We start from the raw sequence: 14,383 nt of genomic DNA on the forward strand, positions 1-14,383 counted from the left end.
TTCCTTACGCTCACTTCCTCAAGAGACGCTTCTTGATCACTGTCCATGCTTTTTATACATGCCTCGTTCGTTTCTGTTTCTTGCAATAATATTGTCTAAAAGTTAACAACTCAAGAGCAAGATTAGGAATCCCCTCATCACCAGAACATGGCAGGTGTATCTCTATCTTTCTCTGTGTCAACTAGCTAGTATAAATTTAGTAGCAATGTTTGCATACAATTCTTTAAAGATTTTGATGTCAATGTTTGAGCTGTTTTTAATCTTTATCCTGTCTTTTCTTGCATAAGAACACAAATACATGTATTGTTCCGTTCCTCCCCAGGAATCTTCTCATTACCTATTGATGTGATGAAAATCACCGACAAGCTATGCTCACTTCCTTATGGTTGGCTGGCTGGCTGCAATAGAGACATGATATAAGTTAGGAGAAAAGGTTATGAAAATATATCAAGGACCAATATTTAAGTGTGTGTGTGTGTGTATTATATACACAGGGGGTTCCATTGTATAATCTAGTCGAATGTTTTGTCAGAATTTTTACTTCAATAATTATCCCCTCTGATTTTTCTTGGCAACCAAACGATGGCTTAATTCTGAAATATGCTATACATGCATGAATACGAGAATCAAGACTTCAGTTCCTCTGCTGTCTCTCTGATACCTGGCAAATTATTCAATCGCAAGTTAATTATAACCCCGTCGCATTGTTAAACATCGAGCTGTGTAACTAATAGCAACTGCCAAATCCATTTTAATTATTAGGAAAAATTATTCTTCTTGCTGCAATCTTGGATCCTCCCTCTTCTAATTAATTTGGGGTCATGGCTCATGAGCAATCTTAACCACCGCTAGCACAAAACTTAAATTTATGGTATCATTTCATATAAAGTTTCATTGTCAGTCTCGCACTCTTGCTGCCTGCTGGTTCGAATTCATGTGCTTGGAATTCCCATGTCAATAAATTGTTTTTTGGATGATAGCATATTGACCTACCTACCAGTTGCTCTTGTCTGTGTGTGGTACTGCTATGAGATTTTTATTCATTTTTGCGCTGTTTTCTTTTTGCTATTTGATATAAATTCTCCATGTTATCCGCATGGCTTGCTTCTCTTACAATTTGTTAAATTTATACTATAAAGACAAATCACAGCAAGGAACAATCTATTGAAATGGCATGCAAGAAGCCGAGTTTATCTATTAAATTATAGGACTTAACCTTGTTAGGCAGTCATTGGATCTATTGATTGATTGATTGATTCCATGACCATAAACCTAGGATTTATTAATTTATTTTCAAAAATACCTCAGTTCAATTTAAGGTTGCCCCATCACAAAGTAAATTGTAGCGTGTGGCTAATGTTAATGTAACGCGTTCTTGCTTGGTAACCAAGTTTGTCCCCATCTTAAACACGTCACAAAATCTGCTGCTGTTTGATAGTTGTTGTCAGGCTTAATTTCTTCCAAAAATCTTCCCCCCTTGCCACTCTCACCACCCCCTTTGATTGCCTGATTGTTACTTAAACTTTGTGCTTGAATTATGGATGAGTCCCAAATAAACAAGAAAAATAAAAATTATATACAATTCCCTACCGACTCCTTGCTTTTTCCCCTGATTTTAATCCTATTCAATGGCTACTTAAACAGTGAAAGTTAAAAGAGGAGGCATGGAAAAGCCGGTGATGTTGGGGCATATAAAAGCTAAAAGACGAGCAGATAATGTAGGTCACCTCGCGGTAATGCAAATCAAATCACCCCTTTTATGGCCCGTGAACAATCCTGTGCTTCACGTTTTATTCTCTTCCCTTGCAGCTTCATTTACAAGCCGATCAAGATGCCCAACAGGGTCCCCTGTGCCTCGTTCATTTAAACAAGCCATGTAGTACTTTCTTGACCATCGATGCATCGCTAGCAAGTGTCCCATCAGAACATGCAAATACCAAAATAGATCTTCACAATTCAGCTTTGTACTGATCATGGCTAAAAAGCTAACATCATGATTTCTGTCCGCATACTATATGATTAATAAGACCCATCATTCCTACATTTACCCTCACAAAAGTTCCCAAAATGGAGAGGTTGTTTTGGTTTAGGTTGATAATCTTCATCTTTATTGATAGATAAATCATGCTCAATTATAACTCAATGAATGTTTACAAAATCACAGTCAAAACTCAATTCCTATCTTCAGATCTGGAGCTACAGTGACCACTGTCATTCATTTCCATGTTCTGAGCTGCTTTATTTCTTGGTAGGCGATTGGCCTTTCTTGTACTTGGAAAAGCTAGTAGTATTCCCAACACAGTATCCAAATAATTTGGTATCTTGTCCCTGTCTCTCTTTAAAAATTTGTAGTGGTAAGAAATATTAAGGAAAAACTTATCTGGGAAAAGGTGACAAAAACCCGAATATTTTTAACAAATTTATATTTGCATGCATGTAAAGAGGATGTAACTGTACAAAGTGTCAGGTCTATTTTCACGATTTGTTTTTCTTTTCTTGAAATAATAAGAAGTGAAAAGGTGAGAAGCGTATGCTCAAAGCAGACCATTCTTTTATCCTCTCTCTGTATCTTCCTCTCTCTTTTATTGTTTTTATTTTTTTTTATTTTTCTCCTTTATTTAGTTTCTCTCCAAAGTAAAGAAGCAAAGCATCTTCTTGTAGGCTCTTATACACCACAACATTGTTCTTGCTTTCCCTTGTAAGTATCAACCTTCCCTTCCCTTAGAATTTGGTTGCTTCTTTTGTGTGTTCAAATTTTTAATACAATAAGCTTGCATTTTATCTTTCTGTGCAAGAACCCACCAAAAGTTTGGAATCTCTGATTAGTTTAAGGCGTTGATGAGATCAAAATCAAAATGGGGTTTTGATATTTTGAACTTCCCCGTTGGGCCAAATCTTCTCTGGTTGCTGTGATGTTGAGATATATATATAAATATAACTAATAGGAGCTCTTCTCTATCTTCTCTTAAATGTGGTCTGTTTATGGCATCTACAAACTCTGCTTGGCTTTCATGTTTTAGCGTGGATTCAAGAATATTTGTGTGTTTCGAATGTGGATTTGAGCCAACTCTGCCACCAATCTATTCTTCTTACTTGGTTCATAGAACTGTAGCTGTAATATGTGTGTCACACATCATTTCTCAAAGCTTTATTTTCTCAGAACTGTTCTGTTATTCCCATTAATTCAATCATTCTCTTCGTTTGCCCTTTGAATTGATTCTCATAACAATTTCTTCATTTTTCCCCTCAGGAAAGGATACCAATACGCTTTATTTTTAGTCAAATTCCATTTTTTTTCCAGCATTCTAACGAATTTTTTTGGTTATCACTTGATTTTCTATCTCATTTCATTCAACTTCCAAAGTTCCAAATTCAGCTTCATTCCTTCTTCCATAAGAAAGTGTGAAAACATTTCTTCTTCTACATCAAACCATTAATCATAAATAGATAGTGAACAATCAGAAAAGTAGAAGTGACAGAATGAGTTTTATAACAGGATCTCCCAAAGATACCTGGCAACCAGTCATGACTGCCAACACAACCCTTTCCAGTTACTGGCTTAACTGGAGGTTCTTCCTCTGTGCCACTTGGGTCTTAATCTTGATGATTACTGCATCTCTTCTTATATGGAAAAATGAACGTCGTTGCAAAGTGGAACGTGATAGTGGAGAGAACAAGCAAGAAGCAGAAGCATCTTTGTATGATGATGAAACTTGGAGGCCATGCCTGAAAGGAATCCACCCTGCCTGGTTGCTAGTTTTCAGACTTTTTGCTTTCATTGTGCTGTCGGTGTTGCTTGCAATTGCAGTCTTGATGGATGGAGGCAGCATATTTTACTACTATACCCAGTAAGATGTCCTTTTTCTCGAGTTTATCTCTTGCTTAGTATAAATTTCATACTTTTTATTATGTTTGAATTATTGATTTCACCAATTATATTCAATGTTATTGATTGCTAATGTTTCTTGGTCCTGAACAGGTGGACTTTTACTTCAGTCACAATTTATTTTGGGGTGAGTTTTATGTCATCAAAGAGACTACTAGCCTGATTTTTTCCTACATGTGCTCTTTGCTTAATGGTAATCTCAAGTTTATTTGCAGCTTGGTTCCTTGCTCTCCATGCGTGGATGTTACCAATATCACAAAAGAGTTGGTGGTGATAAGGTTGATATTGTAGAGGCAGATGCAGAGCAAGGATGTTGTGTAACTTCAGCACTTGGAAAAGGTTCTAATACTTCCATGGCTATGGAAAGTTCAAACTCCCATGAAATACTTGATGTTCGCCAACCTGCAGGGAAATGGGCTTTCATCTTTCAAATCATTTTTCAGGTAACTTGTCTGTAAATCACTGGGTAAATTTGGCCAAATATATTGTACTTTCATATTTTATTCAAATGAGATTCTTAATGTAATGAGCTCGTTTTCAATCAGAACCTGTAAGGAACATTTTTATACATCTAGCATTAGAACATAGTCTGTCTGCGAATGCTGACTCAGGAACTTGAAAGTTCTAATATGCTTTTACTTCAGTTTAATGTGACATGAAAGCTCAATTCTCAATCCCATTATGAGTAGTTCCTTGTTAGGATTTGTGGCTCAACCTTTCGTCTGTTTATGAAAAATTAAGAGGTCCATACCAAGGCATAAGAGCTGAAAAACAGGGTCATTTCACTAAGGGACTACTCTTTCTTAACGTTCATATTTGAAATCGGAAAGTTCAGTCAGGAACCAGAAGAATAAGGGAAGGCAGTAAATCAGGTGGACACAAGTCCTGCTCGCCAATGCTTTTATGCCGTTTTCCTTTTACTTTGTATACATCATGGATTATATGGATTCAACAATTTGAATATGGTAAGTTGCTGACACTTCTCATTCATGGAAACAGATGAATGCAGGGGCTGTTATGCTCACAGACTCTGTCTTTTGGTTCGTCCTTGTCCCGTTTCTTGCAAGCAAAGATTACCATCTAAATGCTGTAAGTTATCATTACTTCTCCAACTAGTGTTACTTTTAGAATAAAACCATATCCTGCACTTATCCATGAAGGTCACACACACTCATATCGGCATCTCAGTAGATAAAGATAAACAGCTTAATGACTAATTTGCTTCTTTTCTTGGTTTTCTAAACAATGTATCGTTCTTTTTTCATTGCAGTTGATTATCAGTATGCACTCACTCAATGCCGTTTTCCTACTTGGTGATACTGCTTTAAATTGCTTGGTGAGCTTCCTTGGCTCGTTCCACAAATCATTTTCCAGCTTCTTCAATGAAATTATTACAAATTTGAACTTGTTATCACTTTCAGAGGTTTCCTTTGTTTCGGATCGCGTATTTCTTCATCTGGACTATAGTATATGTCCTATTCCAGTGGATTGTCCATGCCATTTTCAGACTTTGGTAAAACCATTTCCTCTTCTCCTTTTTTTATGAAATCAAGTTTTATTATTGTTTTCTCACTGTACTGTTCTGTTTTTTTCTATACAGGTGGCCATATCCTTTCCTTGACTTGTCATCTCCGTATGCTCCTTTATGGTATTGACTCTTAAACATCACTCCATCCCCTTAAGTTTTGTGATTTAACTTGCACAATCTTAGTGTTCTGTCAAGAATCATGCCAATGAAGCCTTTATACAAAGTGTCTTCACTCTAAAGAAATATATGGCAATTATTTGAAGGTACTTATCTGTAGCAGTGATGCACATCCCCTGCTATGGTGCTTTCGCTTTTATTTTAAAGCTCAAAACACACTGTTTTCAAGATGGCACCCAGAGTCCTATCAATGCTTGAGGTAGCTGGAGTTGATAACTTAGAGAGCCAACACAGTTTCAAAGAAAATGTGAATTTCTGTGCAGCAAGTTGTGGTAGCAGAATAGAAGTGAACAAAAGACCGGCGTTAGCATAAGAGACTGATGGCATCCTTGCCCTGACAAATCATTCCGTTAGTAATTTTTGGAAGATTATAAAATGGTCAAACAAGAAAGCAATATTCTTAATCTGTATAGCCATTGTTAGAAGAGTGGCATAGTTGTAACTACATGCTGATACTGGAAGGGATTAAAAGAGAAATTCTTTTTCTCTCATCTCTACTCTCCAATTCTATTCTTAACTTTTTTTCATAGTTCTTGTTGTCTTCTCGAATTTTGTTGTCGCCAATATTTTGGTGTGATACCACCAACCCAAGTTGCTATGCCCCATCATTTTAATTCTCAGGATATGATTCCAACACTGACCAAAACATGATTTTGGAGCATATCTAATCCTTTATTTGGCACGATGGCTTGCAAAATGGGGTGCACGCATTGTATCAACCAAAATCTTGCAGATGGGGTAGCCTGATCTCGTGATCCTGCTCTGGATTTGTACATAGTGATTTATAAACAGTGGTTTGATGCAGGACAGCTTAGGGGATGTTCTGTATCTGACTTCAGAGGCTGTAAACAGATTTTAGAGTTTGAGTTGATTTTTAGATGGCTAATAACTATAGGATTGATCGGGCTTGAATGCGTGCGTGGGTAGCAAGAAATTGAATGGAGGTAGCTTCAACCTCGAGTTTTGAAGTATCAAGAGACTAAAAACAACAACTTCCAGGATATATACTACATGGCTTGCCTGTGTTATGTTGCGAGTTAGGTTAAAAAAAATTTCAATGTGGAAAAGAATATTTATGCGATAATAATTTAAATTAATATGAAAGAGTTTGATTAACACATAATCTGGAATAAGATATCAAGATAAGATCTATGAAAAGAAAAGCGAAAAAAATCATAAAACTCAAAGTTCAATAAAAAGAATCTAAACAAATAACAAAGCAAAATTTTCAATCATAAAAAGTTAAAAATTCAAACAAATAGCAATGAAAACAATAAGGAACAAATCTGTTACAAAAACTAATTGAAAGAAAATAATTAGGGACTAAATTAAAAACAAAAAAGAATCAAGAAGAGGATAAAAAATAGTAATGAAAAGAATAAGGATCAAATTAGATAAAAAAAATTAAATGAAATAAAATATTTAGGGATAAAATAGAAAAAAATCAAGAAGAGGATAAAAAAACAACAATAAAAAGAATAAGGACCTGATTGGAAACAACAATAACATAAAATAAAATACTGAGGGACAAAATTGAATTTTTTTTAAAAAAAAGCATAAAAATCAACATAAATAGTAATCAAAACAATAAGGGTCAAAATTAAAATAAATACAAACTAAATGACACAATTGAATTTTAAAATGTCTGACTTGCATCCATAACAGGAGAGAGAAAATATAGGGGATGAGAAAAAAAACCTACCATCATGAATTAAAGCTCCATCCTATCGGTTGCGTTGCCACATGACCTTTTAGGAGACATAGTGGTTGATAATTTTTGATCGTCAGACATTGGTGCACGTGCCACCATAAAGGCATGGACGATGTTCATTCACTGGCACGTATATAGCACGCACTAAAAACTTTTTTTTTTTTTATAATATTTATTATTTATTAAAAGATTGATTTTTCTCTCATTCAAATTGAGAATAACAAAAATAAATCATGGTAAATAGATAAAAAAAAAACCCTAATTTTGTTTAGCATTTTTCTCTTTCTAAGAGTATTTTAGTCTTTTAATTGTTTTGAAAAAAACAAAAAGACCATGAAGCCCTTGTCATGCAAGCAATTGTTTTTTTATTCTAAGAATAAATTAGTAATTTTATTATACAATAAAAATATAAAGAGACTAATTTACTCCATTCAACCATTTTGCATCTATTTTTCTTTATTTGGAATGTTATTACACTGTAAAAATTTACAATGTAATGAATCTTGCTCTAAAGCAAGCAAAATATTGATGCTATTTGGTTTTTTTGATAACAATTAGTGATCAATTAAAACAATCTTTAGATTTGTAAGTTCCCATCTTATATTTTCCCATTACTTACATTTTATTAATTAACAATCAAAAGTGAGAGCAACATATAACTTTAATTAGCTTATCATTGTTCTGCACCGGTCATTCATCTTGTAAGTGCCAACTTGTAAAAATAATAGTAATAAAGCATCGCACTAACATGATTTCTAGCTGAAAAAAACTGCTTAATGAAATCAAGATTTTATGCATATTGAAAGACATCTTTTTTAAATACTAACATAATGATAGATGAAATATAATCTTTTTTTATATATTGAGATGGTGATGAACTAGAACTACCCGAGTAAATTATGGTTAATTTACAAAACTCACATCTCAGGTTATAAAACCGTGATAATCTTCACATAAAGCAAATTGAGACAAATCATGAAACTTAATTCTTAAACAACCAAAAATTGAAAGATGAAATTCAAGAAAAAAAATAAAAAAAATAAAAAAGGTGACTTGAGTCAAGCTGGGTAAACTCGTCAAACTCGAGACACGAGTCATGAGAACAAAATAACCCCATAAAAAAATAAATTGAAAAATAATCATGAAGCTCAATTTCAAACCAACTTAACATTAGAAGATGGATTTAAAAACCATTCAATTAGAAAAAGGATAAAAAAGAATCGAGTCAACCATGTTAACTCATTGAATTCATTACACGAGTCATGAGAATGAGATAATATTATAGAAAGCAAATTGAAAAAAAATATGAAGATTAAGTCCCAACCAACCCAATCTTGGAGGATGGATATATATAAAAAATTCTATTAAAAAAATTGAGTCAAATATAGTTAACCCAAAAAATTTGCAACACGGGTAATAAGATTGTGATAACTCCATAGAAATAAAATTAAAAAAAAAAAACTATGAATCCAATTCCTAACCAACCTAATGTTGGAGGATGAAATTGTAAAATATTTGTTATTAAAAAAAAACATGAGTCAAACAGAGTTAACCTACGAAACTTGTGGACGGGTAATAAGATTGTGATAGCCCTATAGAAAAAAAAAATAAAACAAAAACTATGAATTCTAATTCCCGATCAACCTAAGATCAGAGGATGGAATTGAAAAAAAATAGAGTCAATTCGAGTTATAAGATCACAATAACCCCATAGAAAACAAATTGCAAAAAATATTGAATCTCAATTCCCAACCAACCTGATATTGATGAATAAAATTGAGAAAAAAATCTATTTTAAAAAAGATTATAAGAAAAAGACCTAAATCAACCCAAGTTAACCCGTTGAATTCACGACGGGGTTTATAAGATCGAGATAACCTCATATAAAGCAAATTGAAAATAAATATGAAGCCTAAATCATTGTTGAATGATGAAACTAGAAAAGAAAATTCTATATAAAAAAAAAACAACAGGCAAAAACATATGTCAACCTAGGTCAACTTAATAAATTCATGACCTGGGTTATAAGATCACAATAACCTCGTAGAAAAAAAAACTAAAAAAAACAAAAAAAAACCCAATTGTTGTTGAAAGATGAAACTCAACGTATTGTTGAAGGATGAAATTAAAAAAAATATATTTTAAATAAAATACTAAAGAAAATAAGTCAACCCAAGAAAACCCTTCAAACACATAACCTGAGTCATGAGATTGAGATTACCCTTTAGAATATAAATTGAAAACAATTATAAAACTCAATTCCCAATATACCTAATATTGAAAAAAATAATTGTGATTAAAAATAAAAATCAAAAGATTAAGGGTCAAATATGATATTTAAAGAAATTGAAAACCCTCTCCAGTATTTTTTAGACTGTGAGATTGGAAATCAAGTTGAGGAGAAATAAATGAGAGAGAAAAGGAATGGGTCACTAAAGTCAAACCCAAAACCCATTGCTGACACGCGCCATATATGGCGGTAAAACGTGGCGAGAGGGTCTTGATAACACTAACGAAGGGTTGAATAGGATGTCAGAAGCTACTGCATGTACCACCTAAGTGTGGTGGCCTCCCCTACTCGTTAGCGCATCTGTCGCACGCGCCAACCACTTTACCCAAATTTGTCTCTTTTCATGCAAATTGGTCCTTGAATTGGCAAGTGTTGATTTTGTTCTTGAAGCTTTAATTGTTATCAACCAATGAAATCGAATTTGTTTTTCCCAAACTAAACTCCAGATTTTTTTTCCGACAACATGAGAATCACATACGAACCCAACCAAAGCAAACTATGTTGTCCAATCTTGAATCAAACAAATATTAAAATAATGAAATTAAAAAAATTACCTGACCAAACAAAAAAAAAACTTTATGGATTCACTACTATAATTGACAATGCTCATGAATGTAGAATTATAGTAATTCTTGCTACAATATTTTCTTCACCTCTATCTCTTTTAGTTTTTTTTTATTAATTCATCGTAATGGAACGCTTTTAAAAATTACAAATAAAACTAAAACTCATCAGTGTTTTACTATGGATTGTGCATAGTACAATCCATAGTAAAAAGACTGATGAGCCTTACAATAACAAAAAAAATGAACACACACTTAGGGGTAGAATTGTATTTTCATATATGTATTGCACAATGTAATTACTCTTATGCCTTTAAAAAAACAACAAGACCGTTAATGTCTAAGGGGCGTTTTCGGATTTGCATATTTTTTGTACAATGTAATTACCTCATAGCCTCTGGGGTCAACTTTTGTTTGCCTAAGATCAAGAGGTACTTTTGGTTTTTTAACCTTTGCTTTCTTGTAATTACCTCATGGGACAAGGGTGTTATGGTTTTTCTATAATTAAAAAAAATAGTTGGCACGTGCTCTAGGAGGTGTCCGTGCCCTTTGAGTTGTGCTTGCGGCGCCTCACGGTGGCTATTGGTAGCATTCCAGAGCGGCGTCTGAAGCAGCGTGCCACCCTCTATATTGTGGGACAATGCATGTTAGCATCTATGGCATAAATGAGTTCCAAAGACAATTTTTCTCATCCCCTCTCTTTTCTCTCTTCTCCACCTCAAAATATGTGATGGCCTTGCAAAATTGCAAAGTGGTTCTCAAATTTTAATTGTATCGAATTTGATTTATTTGTTTTTCAATTTCATCCCTTGACATTTGATTTTTTATGTTTTTTTTTATCAAATTTGATCCTCATTCATTTGATTTCTATTTATTTTGCTTTTAATCTTTTTCTGATTGGATTTTATTTTTTGATTTAATCCCTAATCATTTGATTTTAGTTCCTTTTTTTTTGTTGAATTTGATCCTCATTCTTATAATTACAATTTCTTTTATTTTGAGTTCTCTTCTTGATTAATTATTTTGTGGCAATTTAATCTCTCATTGTTTAATTTCATTGAATTTTTAAATCATATTTGATGCTTATTTTTTTTTATCATCCTTTTAAAACTTGACATTTGATGCTTATTTTTTTTTATCATCCTTTTAAAACTTGGCCCGAGAGTTGACCTTCGTCATGTCTCAAGTCATGTGTTAGGTGGAATAACCGGGGTTACTAGGGTCAATCAAATTTTTTATTGTGTAGGAAGTAAAAATGACATTATTTTGATAAAAAAAATGTTACGGAAAAAAAAAGTCAATGGGTGTTGACATGATTTCTCCTAGCTAATCACTTGATTTTTTATTCAGCTATAAAGTAAAAATGGTATTATTTTGATTAAAAAAATAATGGAGAAAAAAAATTCAATTATGATAATATTTCTTTTGATTGGTCTTTTTTTTTTTGATATTTTTTTTTATTTGTTTTTCATTTTCATCGTATTCCATTTGATTTTTTTGTTGATGCTCGATTTTGAAAGCATCTAATGTTATCATAAAATTAAATAAAAATAATTTACAAAAACAAAAAGTTATTAAACTCATTGAAGTCCATAATCCAGGTCGAAGGGTAACTGAAGTTGATCCAATTTAATATCGTCTCAATATAAAAAAAAAATTTATCATCTTAAAGTTTTTTTAAAAGCTATGTCATGTTTTTACCAGTCATCCAAATTATCTTTGGACCCATTAAATTGAATAATTCACTTTGGATTAGCTCCCACATGGTTTAATTCAAAACTTGAGCTAAACAAAAAGTCGAGTTGGTAGATTTTAAGCTCAAATTGCTTGATTGAATTTAATGATACTGTAAAAACAAATCTCCATACTCATTAATTTTTTTAAGTTTAGAAAAAGTATAGAAAGACGAATATACTAGTAGCACACTAAAAGGTATGGGGATTCACTTTGTAAATTACACCATGGAACCCTTTACAAAACATCTTGAACTCATTATGGACTCAATGTTCATAGTGTTTACTTAAAGATGATTTACGCCACCAAAATGGTTAATCTTGGTTTTAACGAGTTCTATTTGGTAATGAGAGTTCTGCTTTGGTGTTTTTTTCCCCTTTAAAGTGCCTAAAAAATCAGATCTAAGTTTGAAAAGATTCTTTGTTTAAGTTTTTGTGCGGTTTTTTAGGTCGTTGATGGGCTTATGAAGGTGTCTAGAGTGTGTTTTAGGTGTTTAGAGTAAAAAATGAGTTTATAGGTAGAAAAATCATCAGCCTTGATTTTTTAACTAATATGGTAGTTAAAATTCGTGGAAAAGTAGATGACAAGTTGTCTAATTTTGTCGTCCGACCCATAAAAAAAAGGCCCACGCGCACGGGCCTACACTTGCAGGCCTGCTCGCATGACCTCTCCGAATGGGCCAAGCACGCTGACCTTCTTTTTTTAATTTTGCTTTTTTTAATATTTATTTTTTAATAAATTTATATTTATATTTATATTTTTTTATGTTTTATGTAAATGAAGTTTATTTTTAAAAATAAAAATTATTTTTTTTATAATATTTCTAATATATGTAACCTTGCATAATATTTTTTCCATTTGATTTATTCAACCAATTTCATATGTTTGCCTATTTCTATTATTATTTAATTAAATAAAAAAATCTTTGATACGGGTCAAATATCTTGATCTATATTTGTTTCTTGATTTTTCTAGTTTTTGTCTTTAGTTATTATTGATATATTTTTTTATTTATTAATATAATTTGATTTACACTTATAATGTTTTATATAAAAAATGCATCGGAGGGAAAATATACACAATTTCTTTTGTTGGAAAAAAATATATAACCCACCATTCGAGTCAAATAGTTAGTTCATCATCTAGATGGAAACCCTTATTTTTTTTAATTTTGGGTTTGGATTGATACCCGATTTACCATGTTAAGCTATAAAAAAACCTTTATTGTTTTTTTTTTTTTGGGATTGACACTCCCTATATTCTCTTTTATTTTATTTTTAACACATTAAATATGATTGAGGACCCTTTATTATGTTTTAGTCATATTACAAACGATACCACCATCAAGTGAAAGGTTTTATGGATTTAAGTTTCATTTGTATCAATTTTAAACCTAAAGATGATTGAATTTGACTGTTGTAATACTTAGAAATTTCAAATTGGAAAAATTTAAAACTCATAATTTTGAGTTTCAATTGAGCTTAAAAATAGTTTTTGATATCAAAATGTTGTTTGAAAGGTTATAAAGATGAAGTTTCAATGGTGACATTGACAAAAAGAGTTTAATCCATACACTATATAAAAAAAACGAAGAAAAACAAATTGGTAGCGTCAGTCCAAAAAAAAAAAAGAAGAAGAATAAGGGGTCTATTAATAATTTAACATGGTAAAAGGGGTGGTAATCTAAATATAGAAAAAAATGAGAATTTTCCATCCAAGAATTTTTTTTAAAAAAAATCATTAATACAGGAACTCATGACTAATGCACCATTTGAAACACCGCGTTTTATAAAAATTTAATTTTTTTATATATTTTGAATTGTTTTGATGCACTAATCTCAAAAATAATTTTTTAAAAATAAAAAAAAGTCATTTTGATATATTTCGGCACGAAAAACACTTTAAAAAGTAACCGTAAACACAATTCCAGACAAAAAGACTAAGTTAACCCATCAATGAACAATTCTTTTACTAATTTTTAGTGGATGTACCACGCAGGTCAGTATTTTATTTTTGTATTTCTTGTTCAAATTACAAATTTGCGAAATAACTTCACAAATTATAAAGAAAACCAGCTAATTGAAGAAAGACAAAATGAAGCCCAAGTATAGATTTATTTTTATGTTAATATATATAAATATGAATACGAAAAAATAATAGAATAATGAAAAAAACTGATTAACATAAAATACACATGTAAATTTTGGTATTTCAAATAGATAAAGTTAAAGGTGAAGCACTCAAACGTAAATAAAATCAAAGACTGGGCACCTAATATACAGTTTTCTCCTCCTTTTGGTCCCAAGCAACTATGAATGCCGTCGCCACCTTCTGAGTTCTGACTCAGATGATAGCCAACATCAAGCATCAGAAGATTCAGAACCTCCAGGCTCAACAGAAAAACAGCACCAAAGATCAACCCCAACAAGCTTCATCTCCCTCTCCAAAATAGCAAGACTACCAACTAAACTCCCGAGCCCCTCTGGTGATTTGG

General features: G+C 32.2%; 1 pseudogene; it reads left to right on the plus strand.

Moving 5' to 3' along the window:
- On the plus strand, positions 1 to 6,120 carry LOC7456896 (uncharacterized; annotated as a pseudogene).
- Positions 6,121 to 14,383: the final 8,263 nt, after the last annotated feature.

The sequence above is a fragment of the Populus trichocarpa genome, chromosome 12, assembly GCF_000002775.5.
Source record: "Populus trichocarpa isolate Nisqually-1 chromosome 12, P.trichocarpa_v4.1, whole genome shotgun sequence".
NCBI classification, from domain to species: domain Eukaryota; kingdom Viridiplantae; phylum Streptophyta; class Magnoliopsida; order Malpighiales; family Salicaceae; genus Populus; species Populus trichocarpa.